This window comes from Neoarius graeffei, chromosome 10 (genome assembly GCF_027579695.1).
Source record: "Neoarius graeffei isolate fNeoGra1 chromosome 10, fNeoGra1.pri, whole genome shotgun sequence".
Lineage (NCBI taxonomy): Eukaryota > Metazoa > Chordata > Actinopteri > Siluriformes > Ariidae > Neoarius > Neoarius graeffei.
The window spans coordinates 12006046-12019999 of NC_083578.1; the positions used below are offsets into that span (position 1 = coordinate 12006046).

Consider the following 13954-nt stretch of genomic DNA (forward strand, 5'->3'; position numbering starts at 1 on the left):
ATGAGATGAGATGAGATCTGAAAATGTTGTATGACTATCTTGCGATAAAACCACCTGAACCAAAGACCTCTCAAAAACGAAAACAAACTGAAGAAGAGAGAAAGAAAGCACAGCAAAAATATGATAAAGATAAGAGAAGGAGAACTGTTGTGGACAGTTGGAAGCAAGAGTTTGACTGGCTGGTATCCGATGACAACAAACAAACTATCTACTGTAAGATGTGTAGAGCTGCATATGGGTCTTTTACAATTTTTCAAAAATTATGCGATATTACGGCGGATTATAGTTGAAATTGGGGCAGGCAACTTTTGAGCAGGGCAGGCAACTTTTCAGAGTTGCCTGCCCTGTGGTCTGGCTGATATTTTCCATGAATTTCCTACACTGGTAAACGTCCTGTAACATACAAAAGATTGACGGAGTCTACCTGTTATTCGTTTGTTTCTCTTACATCGGATGTGTGTGTTTCCTCTGCCTTTCAGCCAGTCCGTTTCAGAAACGAGAAACTGCTCAAGGATCCTTTCACCACCCAAGACGCATCAATCACCTGAAAAAACCACTTCACAAAAGGTACCACGTTTACACACAAGCGATCAATCCTACTTCCTTCAAACGCTCGATAATTCTCAGTTGTACCTAATGAATTATTAAATATTGAGTAGAAGACATTTATTCCTGTTTGATACATGATGAATTAAAATCGGTGTGTGCTGATGCTCTTCGACTTTAGGAGCTGATTGATGTTGCTTCAGGTCATGAACACATGGAGTGTGTTTCAGCACATAGCATATGGCATGTGTATGTTGTGTGTTGGGCTGCGTGTACACACTTGTCTAATCAGCTTCTATTTTAAAACTCTCATTTACCTAATCGTGCATCTTCACATATGCCGAATCCCAAACCAGCAGTGCACCAGAGTTTGTGTTACAAATGTATATTTCCCCATGAAAAAACATGGTGTTCTTGATCTCCCTTCTCTGACATTACTATAATGCTGTAGTAATAATAATAATAATAATAATAGCTCTTGGGTCTGAGTGTTTTTCCGTATGGATCCAGCTGCTTTTCTTGCACTGACGCTGCGCAGTGCCCTTCTGACCTCATTAGTGTCCAGGGTCAGTCGATGGTGATCTGGTGGTCTGTCCATTTCCCTAATCTTATCACTGTTGAAGCAGGCGAAGAATATTTTAGAGGTCCTCTGCCAGTGAGCGGCTGCTGCTTACAGTCAGGCTATCCTTCATTTTATAATCCATCACAGCCCGGATGCTTTGCCACATGCGTCGGGGATCATTAGTGTAAAAATTGTCCTCCGTCCTGAGTTTGTGGGTGCTTGTTATGCTGCTTTAATGCCTCGTTTGAGGTTAGTTCTCAGTAGACTATAGGCTGCAGTGTTGATAGCTCTGTCCGCAACATCTCTCAGGCTCGGCATGTTCCCGAGTTTCGTCGTCAGAATGACGACGTACACTAGACTTGCGTCACATGTTATTCTATCCACATTCAGTGGATATGAGCAGTCGTACGCTCTGATCTAAGCTATCAGCTAATATACCGTGAGGAGAGAAAAACAAAATAGTGGCGAGGACCAGCCGAGGATGAAATAAAAACTACTCGAAAACAACCCCCCCCCCCCCCCCCCCCCCAGAAAAAAAAGCAACAAAATATGGACTGAAAGTATTTCATAGTAAGAACGTGTCTGTTTTTATTTTTCAAAAATTATTATTATTATCACATTTTTTACAAATTGCTCCTGTCATTTCGCTGGTTTGTTTCCATTCTTCATCTTTAAGCATGAAAATTTGTTGAATTTTTTTTTTTAGACTCGTTCAAAAAGCTCAAAGAAGTTTGAAAATTACAGAACTGAAATGTCCAAGGACGAATTCAATAAATGTCTAAAGCTATTCTTTTCCCTCAGCAAGACGGCACTTTCTACAAAAAAACAACAACACAAAAGTCAATTTGTGCAGCCATCGATAGGTTTTTGAGCAGTCTCTGCCTAAGCAGAAATTTTGTTGTCGGATGTTTTGTATAAAGTTTTTCTTTATCAAATTTGCAAAAATAAAAGCGCAGTTATTCCACTCAATCTCGTCGTACATGGTTTATAGCCAACTCAGCGTTCCGCACCCCATCGGCTATCAGCTCATGTACTACTTGGTTTTAAGTATAACATGGTATCAGATGTTGGTATCAAAGCTTTTTTTTAACAAGTAAATCAGGTATTGGACCAATACCTGATACCAGTGTCAGTTTTGATAAAGATTGGAAAAATACATATGTTATTTACCAGCTGGGAGGTCCGTATGGTGAAATACCGTGACTGAGGTCTTGAAAGTACTGAACGAGGCCCTCTGGGCCGAGACCACGGTATTTCACCATACGGACCGACCTTAAGCTGGTAAATAATATATTTATTTTTTTCTTTACCAAATTCTAACAGAAAACGAGAGCGCCCGAAAGGGAAAACCGAGCCGAGCCGCCATTTTGAATCCTCATTCACGGCTGTAATGAAAATGGCTTCCTCCTCGGTATACAAGTGCACTTCCATGGCAGGAGAAAAACTACATTTTGCCGCCTATGTAGTCCCCTATTTATACAAAATTGAGTCATTCAGGATTCAGCCATGTTTTTGCTCGGTGTTAGCAACAGTTAGAGGCTTTTAGCTTTCTCCTGAAATGTTTTCTTTTATTTCTTTTTCCTCAGGGGAGTAAAACTCGCTTTCGCTGTGAACACTGTCGTTATCGCTATCCATGCTGTAAAATTAATGCTATTCTCCTGAGAAATGCTGGCAAAAATTTAAGATTTTTGATAATCTTATAAATAAATCTTATAAAAAAAAAAAAAAGATAAATGTTGACAAAAAAATGCTACTATGTTTGTTGTTGTGAACGAGCAAGTCACCAGGGGTCCGTACCGTAGGATACGGACCCACTCGCCAGCCAATCAGAGCGCAGGATTTGATGGAAACCGGACCGCGAAAAAAATACCAGGTTATATTTCTCCAGTCTGCAGTGGTAGCTTCAGATTCTTGTTCTTGGCTGACAGGAACGGACTCTGGTGTGGTCTTCTGCTCTTAACCTCCTTCTGAGATGCTTTTCTGCTCACCACAGTTGGTTATTTGAGTTACTGTAGCCTTCAGTTTCTCCTAAAACCAGTCTGGCCATTCTCCTCTAACCTTCTATTGTTAAGTGATGCATACTGGATGTGTTTTTTGTTTGTTTTTCCTCATTTTTTTTCTCTCAAATGTCTGTGTGAACTCGAGATACCTGTGTGTGTGCGCGTGAAAATCGCAGGAGATCAGCAGTTTCTAAAATCCTACCACCAGTGGCCGTGCCACTGATGTTTTTTCCCCATTCTGCTGTTTGATGTGAACATTAACTGAAGCTTTTGATGTGTACCGGCATGATTTTATTCACTGCACTGCTGCCACATGATTAGTTGAGGAAAAATTCAAACCTTTCCAATAGGTTTTATTAAGATTCAATATTTATGACGACATTTAACGGAGCTCTAAACATGTGGCTCGGAAAGGGGGGGGGGGCCCTTATGTAGAAATATGATGCTGTTAACATTTGAGACGATAGTTTTGGTTTTTTGCAGCTTATTTTATCCCGATGAGACAGTTTGGACAACAGGCTGCACGTTTGCTGATTGTGCATCAAAATAAAAATGCTTATTCCTGTCAATTCATCTCTTACATGAACTCATCATGTAAACTGTGAAACTGCAGTTAATCACGACTGGGTGGTAGGATTAATGCTTTTGGGGTTGTTTGTGCATATCCAATTTAGAATCTAAAGCTGCTTTCTTACTTTTTTTTTTTTCCTTTTTGACCACCAGTGCATATTTAAATCTAATCCTACGGGAAGCGTCTGAAAGGCTTTTAAAAAGAGCCGACATCAGAATTACGTTTTTAATCCCCGGAGGGAAATTCAAATTTGCTATCGGCGCACTTTTTGATCACCGCAGAGCTTCTAATTGAAAACTGAAGAACGTATGACTGTGATGATTTCCCTGATGTGGGTGGAGTACAGAAGTACGGCAGGTGGGAGATAATGTTCTCACACATGTTTATTGATAGCTTTTCAGCTTCGCTTGGCTTACTCTAGGACACGCATGTATACACACACAGTTGTGTTCTGGTCCTCAGCACTCTTCTCTGCTCTCCTACTCCTTTTATCACTGCAACAAACACACACATCAGTTGACAACAGGTGTAACAACTTGGCCACTCACCTTCCCCGACCCCGCCCTCCATTCACAAACTGATGCTTGGCCATGCCCCTGCTACCACAATGACTTAACAGAAGAGTGCAGAGTGACCTCCTGCTTCAGGGCTCGGCATTAACGGTAGTCCGACTGTCCGGGACAACCAAATGTTTAGTCCGGACAAATCAAATCCGCATCTGCCTGTCCGACGGGACGAGTTGAATATTCACTGAAAATCACCATTTTTATCGTAATTATTCAAGAGTTACGCCAATAAAGTTCCAATAAAACCAGTTCAATCCCCTCAGTGATCTGTCCGTGTTATAGTTTACGAAATTCCGGGGAAGCCGAGTACAGCAGGTGCATGCGTAAAAATAACCACGTCGTAATATCTAATTATAGATTATTCGACTCGGGATTCATTGAAATCGGCGAAATGGTGATCAAATACCGCAATAAAATAAAATATCTGTGGTAAATCTTCATTTCATCCAGACATTCATTGTATTTTTCTTTTATATGGTTCACATTAACCATCACAAATCTCGTAAAATATTTTGCGGGAATTTTACGACAGTGCCGAACTCTCATACTGTTTGTTTTCATTCACAGCGTGATTCTGTCACCCTTATGTCCAACTTGTTTTCTTTCAGTTTCATTTCTTTGCATTAATTTGTACTTCAAGTTTTACTGTTATGGGTGGTGAGATGTGGTGAGTAGGATCCAGGAGCAGAACACAGACCAGTAAATCCAATCATAAAAAAGATTTAACTGGAGTAAAAAAAAAAGACCAAAAATAATCCAGAAAAAACTAGGGACAAAAAACGAGGCAGGCAAGGACAAAAATGCTAGCATAAAAAGTAGTCCAGACAAAAAACTTGAGACAAAAACGTAGCACAACAAACATGAAAAAAGACAAAAACGTAGAGCGACAAGAATAGGCAAAACAGAGAGCAAAAATCCAAGAAGCAATAATGGTGCAGAGACGACGTGAAAAACCAACGAGACGTTCTGGCAAGGTCCTCTTCTGAGAACGGCCCTTTTATACACAGCATGGCAAACCAGGAAGTGAATGCCGGCAAGATGAAAGTCCCGTCCCAGATCCGAATTAGCGCTGAGCTGGGAGATAATAAATCTCCGGAGTGGAAGTCCGGGGCGGAGCATGACATTTACTGGATTAATCAAGATGTAACTTTATTTCCTCCAGAAGCTTTGAATTTGGGGGAGTCTAACTCTTAAAACTGCAGATCAGGCAATGGGTTAGAACACCACACACACCATAATGGGGCTTTGGAAAGTTTTTGTTTATTGTTACAATTAAAGTTTGGGACTTATTTAAAAAGTATCAGTAATTAAAGCTTAATGATCATCATAACTATACCTGCTTTTGGATAAACTTTGTTAACGACTTTCCTTTCATTGAGCTAATAAACACGTCAGAATAAAAAGGTTATGGTCACGACGAGTGAAATATCTTGGAGGATGAAAACACGAGTCCGGTTAGTGAGCAAAATTTACACTTATTTAAATTTCTACCACTGTACTGTTGAATTCTCAATTCTGATTGGTCAGAAGGTGTTTCTATAGTAACAGCTCATTCATAGGGCCTTTTATGGCGAATGTGAGACAATAATCAAGGTGTAATAATATACCGTATTATTTAAAAAAACCAAAACAAATAAACTGTATAATCATCGATATTGTGAAATTTTATGTGAAATATTTGTTTAGTATTTATGGAAGGACTCTCCAGTGTCAGTATTTGTATCAGCCAGTATGTTTTTTCCAGGTCTTCAGGATGGAGCAATTTGCGTTTTGGTTTTGCCTTTTCTCTATATCGTGACATCCATATTTTCTTTCTTTTGTCTTACTAAATTCCAGGAAAGAAACAAAAGATAACCGGAACTAACCTGGACATTGAATGTAACTACAAATGGATAAAAAGTATGACGAGCAAATTGTTGTGGTAAAAAACGAATAAAACACTTTTTGAGATTTGCTGTTTATAGGAAAAAAATAAAAAATCAATGTCACGGTGGTCAGGCTGGATCACGCCACCCTGTCGCTGATTATTTTCGTCCATCACACGCCCATCTTGTTTTTATTCCTTACTTATTTTGCAAAGTAAGGCGTGTTGAGGAAATTGTCAAGATAAAACCAGGGATGTGATTTTTCCGCGAATTCGCGGAATTCCGCTTTTTTCACCTCAAAATTTGAAAAAAAAAATTTTCCCGATTTTTCGCTCAAAAATCCGTATTCATATCCTATCCGTTCCGACTTTCAGTATTTCCGTCATTGAGATGAAACGAGGTACGTGATTGGCCCATCGCTCTGTAACAACCAATGAACGCGGTTGTTAGATAGCTGTACGTAAGCTCGCTTCAAACAAAGAGTTGAAAGATGGCAGCCTCCGTGATCGAGCGTAAAGATGCAAATCGAGTTAAAGAAATCGACAGAATAGTGAAAAACAAGTTCTGCTGGGAATGGTTGGAGAAAGAGGTTGCTACAGACGTTGGACATAAGACTGTGAGACATTTGTTCAGCGATTTCGTTCTTTGGGGAGAGGGCAGAGGTCTCTGGCTGTCAAGTTTGGGGATACTGGGACCTCCCTTGCCCGAGCTACGAGCGTCCAAAGTTGGGCTGGAGCCTGGGATAGAAACGAAACCTAAGCGGAGCGCCGCGGCTCGCCTCGGGGCGAATTACGTCCCGAGGCACGGGACTAGCATGCCCTGCCCGCGCTGGCTCTTTGGGGTGAGTGAGTGAGAGAGAGTGTGTGTGTGAGTGAGAGAGTGTGTGTGTGAGTGAGAGAGTGTGTGTGTGAGTGAGAGAGTGTGTGTGTGAGTGAGAGAGTGTGTGTGTGAGTGAGAGAGTGTGTGTGTGAGTGAGAGAGTGTGTGTGTGAGTGAGAGAGTGTGTGTGTGAGTGAGAGAGTGTGTGTGTGTGTCAGAGTTGCATGTTGACCATTAAATTGGCTTGAATTTGTTAATCATGACAAGTTTTTTCTTGTGTGTTTGCTTGCCATTTTAGTACAATTTTTAAGTCAGAAAACCCCAGACCCCCGACTAAAATTTTCAGATAATTTCACCAGCCCCAAATCATGTCCCTGTAAAACACATTCAGTAGCTAGCTAAAAATAGGCTTGTAAACGTTTTGTTCCATTATCCAGTTGTAGGAATGTTATGCTTGGAGAGAAGCTCACTACTTTTTAATTGTTTTTGTAAAAACAGACAAAGCTTCAGGGTGGAAGTGCATCATGGGTAATGGTCACATCGTAACAGTGTATGATGTATACAGGGATGAGATTTTTCCGCTTTTTGGCAGAATTCTGCTTTTTTGGACTCAAAAATGCTATTTTTTATATTACTGCAAATCCATTGAGAATTTTTTTATTTATTGGGGGGGGTTCGTTTATCCTGGTGACTGAGACGGAACTTATCAGTCGATAGATGTAGACCAGTGTTTACATTTCTATTCGAATGCCTCCATTTTGATTCCCACACAATCTCGTTTAACGACAGCTTGTATGTGAAGTAAAACTTGTGTTATCTGCTTTATGATTGGTCAAAACATTGACATTAAGGATACAACAGCCAACCAACATTCATCATAGTGAAAACTTTCCCGCTTTTTCACTGTGACTTCCAAATTTGCTTGTGTTGTACATTTAGATAGTTATTGTGTTCATAATATGTTTAAACATCAAAATGCTGAATACGATTGAAAAGCGAGATGAAGCTAAGGTGCGTGAAATAGATGCGAGTGTGAAGAATAAGTTCAGATGGGACTGGTTGGATAATAAAGTTACGCTAGCCCCGGTAGATAGCAAGCATGGATCGCTGTCGGTAACCATTGGTGAATTCGTGAAAAAACTCGATGTTCCTAGTAAAGCTCTTTGTATGGTGTGTGACGATGTAATATTTTACGGATCAAGAGGATTAAAGGCTCTACAGAGTCATGCTGGATCAGTGAAACACCGTAAGAAAACATTTTTGCGAAAGAGCAGTTACTCCATATCAAGTGCTTTTAAACATATTTCAAGTTCTTTTGTTAGTTTTTTCTTTTTTATCAGACATCTAATTTTTTAGGTTTGTTTACCTGACGTTTCGACGTACGACTGTCGTCTTCCTCAGAGTGTCACCGGATGTTATTGGTGACGCATCTTTTATCAGCTGATGTTTCCGAAGGCGTGGGCTTCCTGTCTGGATTGACAGGTCGGTCACGCCTTCTACTGTCAGTTCGTCCCCTGCAAGATGGCACTCCAGGTATGGGAGAGCATGTATGCTCCCTCATCTCGGTTGATGGTCCTCGGACTTCGCTTACGGATCTCTATGGCCTCCCTGATCCAGCGCTGATGTTTATTATCTTCTGTGCGGATGACTCTGGCATTCCCCCAGTCCATAATATGATTTTCCCTTTTGCAATGATCTGTTATGGCTGACTTATAATTTTCCTCTTGTGCCTTTTTTTTTTATTGTTCGGGTTTGTCTTATAGCTGTCTCCTTTTCGCACTCTTTCTTATGTTCATTTTTTCTTGTGTTGAAACTCCTTCCTGTCTCCCCAATGTAAGTTTTATTGCATAATTTTATCATCAGCTGATTAAAGATGCGTCACCAATAACATCCGGTGACACTCTGAAGGCCAATTTATGCTGACAACGCAGTCCTCGCAGACAGCACCGCAGATAGCGTCTGCGTAGCCCCCCCACCTTCGCAGACGCTCTGCGCGCACCTCCCAAAAATTGTGACCACCGCAGAAGCCTCGCAGACAAGAGGGCTCTGATTGGTCCACTCTACATCCGCTGTACACGCACTTCCGTTTCCCTACTTTCCCGGTTTGGTTTTTCTTCACGACCGCCATTTTTAAAAACACGAGCGAAGATGGAGCAGCACGAAGAGCGGTTGATCGAGGAAGTGAGGAAGTACGTACATCTACACGATTCCAGTTCTAGTCATTATAAGTAACCGGAGGATAAACCCTCCACTAACCACACCCACCAACTACTCCTAGCGATTTCGCGACTTCACGCCCCCTTGTGTTGTAGCGGTGAATAACATCGCGCACGCCTATTACTCCCCGCTCAACGATAAATTACAACCGTCTGCGAAAAGCTGTCTGCGAAAGCCTTGGTGCAAGAGCATGCAGAGGCCTTGAGGAAGACGACAGTCGTACGTCGAAACATGTCAGGTAAACAAACCTAAAAAATTAGATGTCTGATAAAAAAGAAAAAAAACTAACAATATTCAATATAACACATAATGAACGTAATCGAAATATTTCAAGTTCAACTACACCCGCGGAGCCGGGCACGGGCAACCCACTGGCGACTGGTACTGCTGCAATCACCACCACAGGCTCAGTTTCAACGACTTCGTCCATGAAGTCCGTCGTGCCATCAACTGTGGCCCCCAGCCCCCCCCCGCTACTTTTCAGATTTTTTTCTCAACATGCACTCTCATCCCTGTGTATATTATAAACACGTGATTTTAGATTAATTTCTCGTGTTCAGGACTTTTCCTCAATGCCTGATGTTTGAGACAGAGCCTCAAATGTGTGCCTGGATTTAAGACCACCTGTACCTTGTCATGTGGTTAATTTCGTTTTTAATGAGAATGCGTTATTAGTGACAAGCACCTAATGATCGCTCAGGTGCTTTCTGTTTTGATGGTGAACTGATGAACACAGAATCAGGATCAAACAGCAGCATGAGGTCACAGCTGCTGCTTCTGACCAAATCCATACACGGATGATGAATAACATTCATCCGTCTCTGTGGATCCTAATGTGTGTCGTTTTATTTCTTTATTTATTTCTTTATAATCTTTTGCTGTGGCTCTGTTCATGCTCTTTGATGTGTAATCAGTGGATGGATGAGTCAGAAACAGCTAAAAGACAAACAGAGAGATAGAGAGACAGAGAGACAGCTTCCATCAATTCAAAGCCAGCCTTGTGATAAAAACCATGTCGGTTTGGATCTATACTTCATTTTCGCTCGCGTTTATCAAATTTATGTGCACAGACACGGCCAAAAATCAGATCCGCTACCAAAATGTCATTATAATCACAGCCAGATCCTCTACCGTTATTTCAGTTTATGTTCCTCAAACAAGACCCCGGTCCGGACTCAGCTGTACCTCACTCAGTCCAGTATATTATTATTATTATTATTATTGTTGTTGTTGTTGTTGTTTCTGTCCCCCGCTGCCTGAAACATACCTGCAAACTAGTCACCTTTCGGCGAAATTCGCCGTTTTGATCCCAAAATAGGTCACTTGTGTGACTCGTGTAGATCCGAAGATTTTTTTTTTTTTTTGGGGGGGGTGCGCGAGGCTACGTTGCCGAACATTTGGTTTCAATGTACTACTACTTCAAAGTACTACTACTACTTTTCTCCTCACACCCACATTCAGACCATTTCCGCCTTCTTCATACTTCAAACGTCTCTCTGATTGGATGACATTCCAACGAGCCAATAGTCTTACAGAACGCTGGACAGTATCCGCGAATTGTAACTGAATAGAGGCGGGGTTTTCTTGAATACGGGTGTGTATAGGAGGATGGCAGAGATCATCCAAACGCAATGCAGAACGGGACACTGAGTCTTGAAAACCGCTCACGGAATCATATTTTCTGATTTTTTCCGGAACTCTATATTACATCTGGAGACGGAAAAACATTTTTAGTATGCGGAGAAAGCTGTGTTACGTGTAGTGCGATTTAAAGAGGCTTTAGGGTGGTTTTTTTTGGTACCTGTGATTTGGTGGTCTGTGAGTCGCGTTTTTATGACGTAAGACGCAAGGGGCGGGGCTGTTACGTTTGAACCGAACGCGCGACACGGAAGATGTTTCTGTGGGCTGAAACAAAACAGAAAAAAATGTCAAATCAGTTTGAATAAAGTCATTTTTTGTTGAACATAAGGATCTATAAACGCGTGTTTTGGGTAAGAGAAATAATTTTTATGTGAAACTATTGGTGGGATTGTCAAAACTATAACGTAATATGTGTTGATCTCGGTTGTATTCAGAGAACCAGTTAGTTGTGCGTGTGAGTGAGAGAGAGAAAGAGTGTGAGTGAGTGTGTGTATGTGAGAGAGAGATTCTCTCTCTCTCACTCACACACTCTCACACCATGAATTTGGCAGCACTGAAGGAAAGGAGGGCTGAATTTGGTGTGCTGCTGGTAATAGGGCAGAGGTGGTGAAGAAGGATAGCATGGCGCGAAAGAGGCACATGGCAGAGCAGCATAAACGTGCCCTTGAACGGCTTGTTCGGGCCAAAAGGTCTAAAAAATGATAAACTGGTCTGCTGAAGAAAGTTTCCAGTGTCACACTTAAAAAAAAAAAAAATTACTTTTTTAAATTCAAATTTTGGGGGCGGCACGGTGGTGTAGTGGTTAGCGCTGTCGCCTCACAGCAAGAAGGTCCTGGGTTCGAGCCCCGGGGCCGGCGAGGGCCTTTCTGTGTGGAGGTTGCATGTTCTCCCCATGTCCGCGTGGGTTTCCTCCGGGTGCTCCGGTTTCCCCCACAGTCCAAAGACATGCAGGTTAGGTTAACTGGTGACTCTAAATTTTTTTTTTTTTTTTAAAGATATTTTTTTGGGCTTTTTGCACCTTTATTGGATAGGACAGTGTAGAGACAGGAAATGAGCGGGAGAGAGACGGGAAGGGATCGGGAAATGACCTCGGGCCGGAATCGAACCCGGGTCGCCCACATTCATGGTATGGCGCCTTAACCACCTGAGCCACGACGCCCCCATGGTGACTCTAAATTGAGCGTAGGTGTGAATGTGAGTGTGAATGGTTGTCTGTGTCTATGTGTCAGCCCTGTGATGACCTGGCGACTTGTCCAGGGTGTACCCCACCTTTCGCCCGTAGTCAGCTGGGATAGGCTCCAGCTCGCCTGCGACCCTGTAGAACAGGATAAAGCGGCTACAGATAATGAGATGAGAAATTCAAATTTTACTTTTTACTTTTTATACTTGGGCGGCACGGTGGTGTAGTGGTTAGCGCTGTCGCCTCACAGCAAGAAGGTCCTGGGTTCGAGCCCTGGGGCCGGCGAGGGCCTTTCTGTGTGGAGTTTGCATGTTCTCCCCGTGTCCGCGTGGGTTTCCTCCGGGTGCTCCGGTTTCCCCCACAGTCCAAAGACATGCAGGTTAGGTTAACTGGTGACTCTAAATTGAGCGTAGGTGTGAATGTGAGTGGGAATGGTTGTCTGTGTCTGTGTGTCAGCCCTGTGATGACCTGGCGACTTGTCCAGGGTGTACCCCGCCTTTCGCCCGTAGTCAGCTGGGATGGGCTCCGGCTTGCCTGCGACCCTGTAGAAGGATAAAGCGGCTAGAGATAATGAGATGAGATGAGACTTTTTATACTTTTTCTTCCTTAATGGTAATGTAATGAGGTGTCAGATGCAAAATTAAAAATTGCAAAGCTAAAAATGAATAAATCTTGTCTTTGTTTTAAATGTTGTCTTTTCCCTTTATTTTCCTTGATCGCGCGCTGTTTAAGGGGGCCGGGGGGTTACCGGTGGTTTGTCACCTTTTTCAACCCTCATGAGTTTGCAGGTATGCTGAAAGGCCTGAAGGGGGATTATGTTGTAGTGATTTCCGTCTGTCCGTCCCGGGAAGGGTGCTCACCTTCTGAAATCAACTCCTCTCATAATTTTTGGAGGAATTTCACAAAACTTGTCAGGATTCTTTGTTATTCAGTGGTGCTTGAAAGTTTGTGAACCCTTTAGAATTTTCTATATTTCTGCATAAATATGACCTAAAACATCATCAGATTTTCACACAAGTCCTAAAAGTAGATAAAGAGAACCCAGTTAAACAAATGAGACAAAAATATTATAATCGGTCATTTATTTATTGAGGAAAATGATCCAATATTACACATCTGTGAGTGGCAAAAGTATGTGAACCTCTAGGATTAGCAGTTAATTTGAAGGTGAAATTAGAGTCAGGGGATTTCAATCAATGGGATGACAATCAGGTGTGAGTGGGCACCCTGTTTTATTTAAAGAACAGGGATCTACGGTATCAGTATGTAATGTTGGATCATTTTCCTCAATAAATAAATGACCAAGTTTAATATTTTTGTCTCATTTGTTTAACTGGGTTCTCTTTATCTACTTTTAGGACTTGTGTGAAAATCTGATGATGTTTTAGGTCATATTTATGCAGAAATATAGAAAATTCTAAAGGGTTCACAAACTTTCAAGCACCACTGTATGTCGGTAATACGCATATTGTAATTGCATTAAATTGGGTCACATTTTACCAGAGTTACAGCCCTTGATTAACAAAATTCTACTTTGACAGTTTCATGAGAGTGTTTTTTCCTTCTGAAATCAACTCCTCTCACAAGTTATGGAGGAATTTCACCAAACTTGGCAAAAGGCTTTGTTATATGTCAGGAATACGCATATTTTTATTTCATTGAATTCGGTAACATTTTACCAGAGTTACAGCCCTTGATGAACAACCTTTTACTTTCACAATTTCATGAAGGTGTGTTCGCCTTTTGACATCAACTCCTCTCACAATTTTTGGATGAATTTCTCGAAACTTGGCAAAAGGCCTTGTTATATGACGCTAATACGCATATTATGATTTAATTTCATTTGTTAAAATTTTCCCAGAGTTTTGACCCTTGATTAAATAACGTGTACTTTGACAATTTCATGAGGGTGTACGTTCTTCTGAAATCAACTCCGCTCACAATTTGTGGAGGAATTTCACCAAACTTGGCAGGATTCTTTGTAATAT

The 13954-nt window shown here is 41.6% G+C and overlaps 1 protein-coding gene across 3 annotated transcripts in view; it reads left to right on the forward strand.

Annotated features, from left to right (window-relative positions):
* The first annotated feature begins 504 nt into the window (after positions 1-504).
* Positions 505-13954, forward strand: part of gpat2 (glycerol-3-phosphate acyltransferase 2, mitochondrial) — a 446786-nt gene continuing 433336 nt past the window's right edge. For all 3 annotated transcript variants that reach the window (XM_060931296.1, XM_060931299.1, XM_060931300.1), the window contains exon 1: positions 505-567. The gene's annotated coding sequence lies outside the window, so the exon portion shown is untranslated. The remainder of the gene's footprint in view (positions 568-13954) is intronic.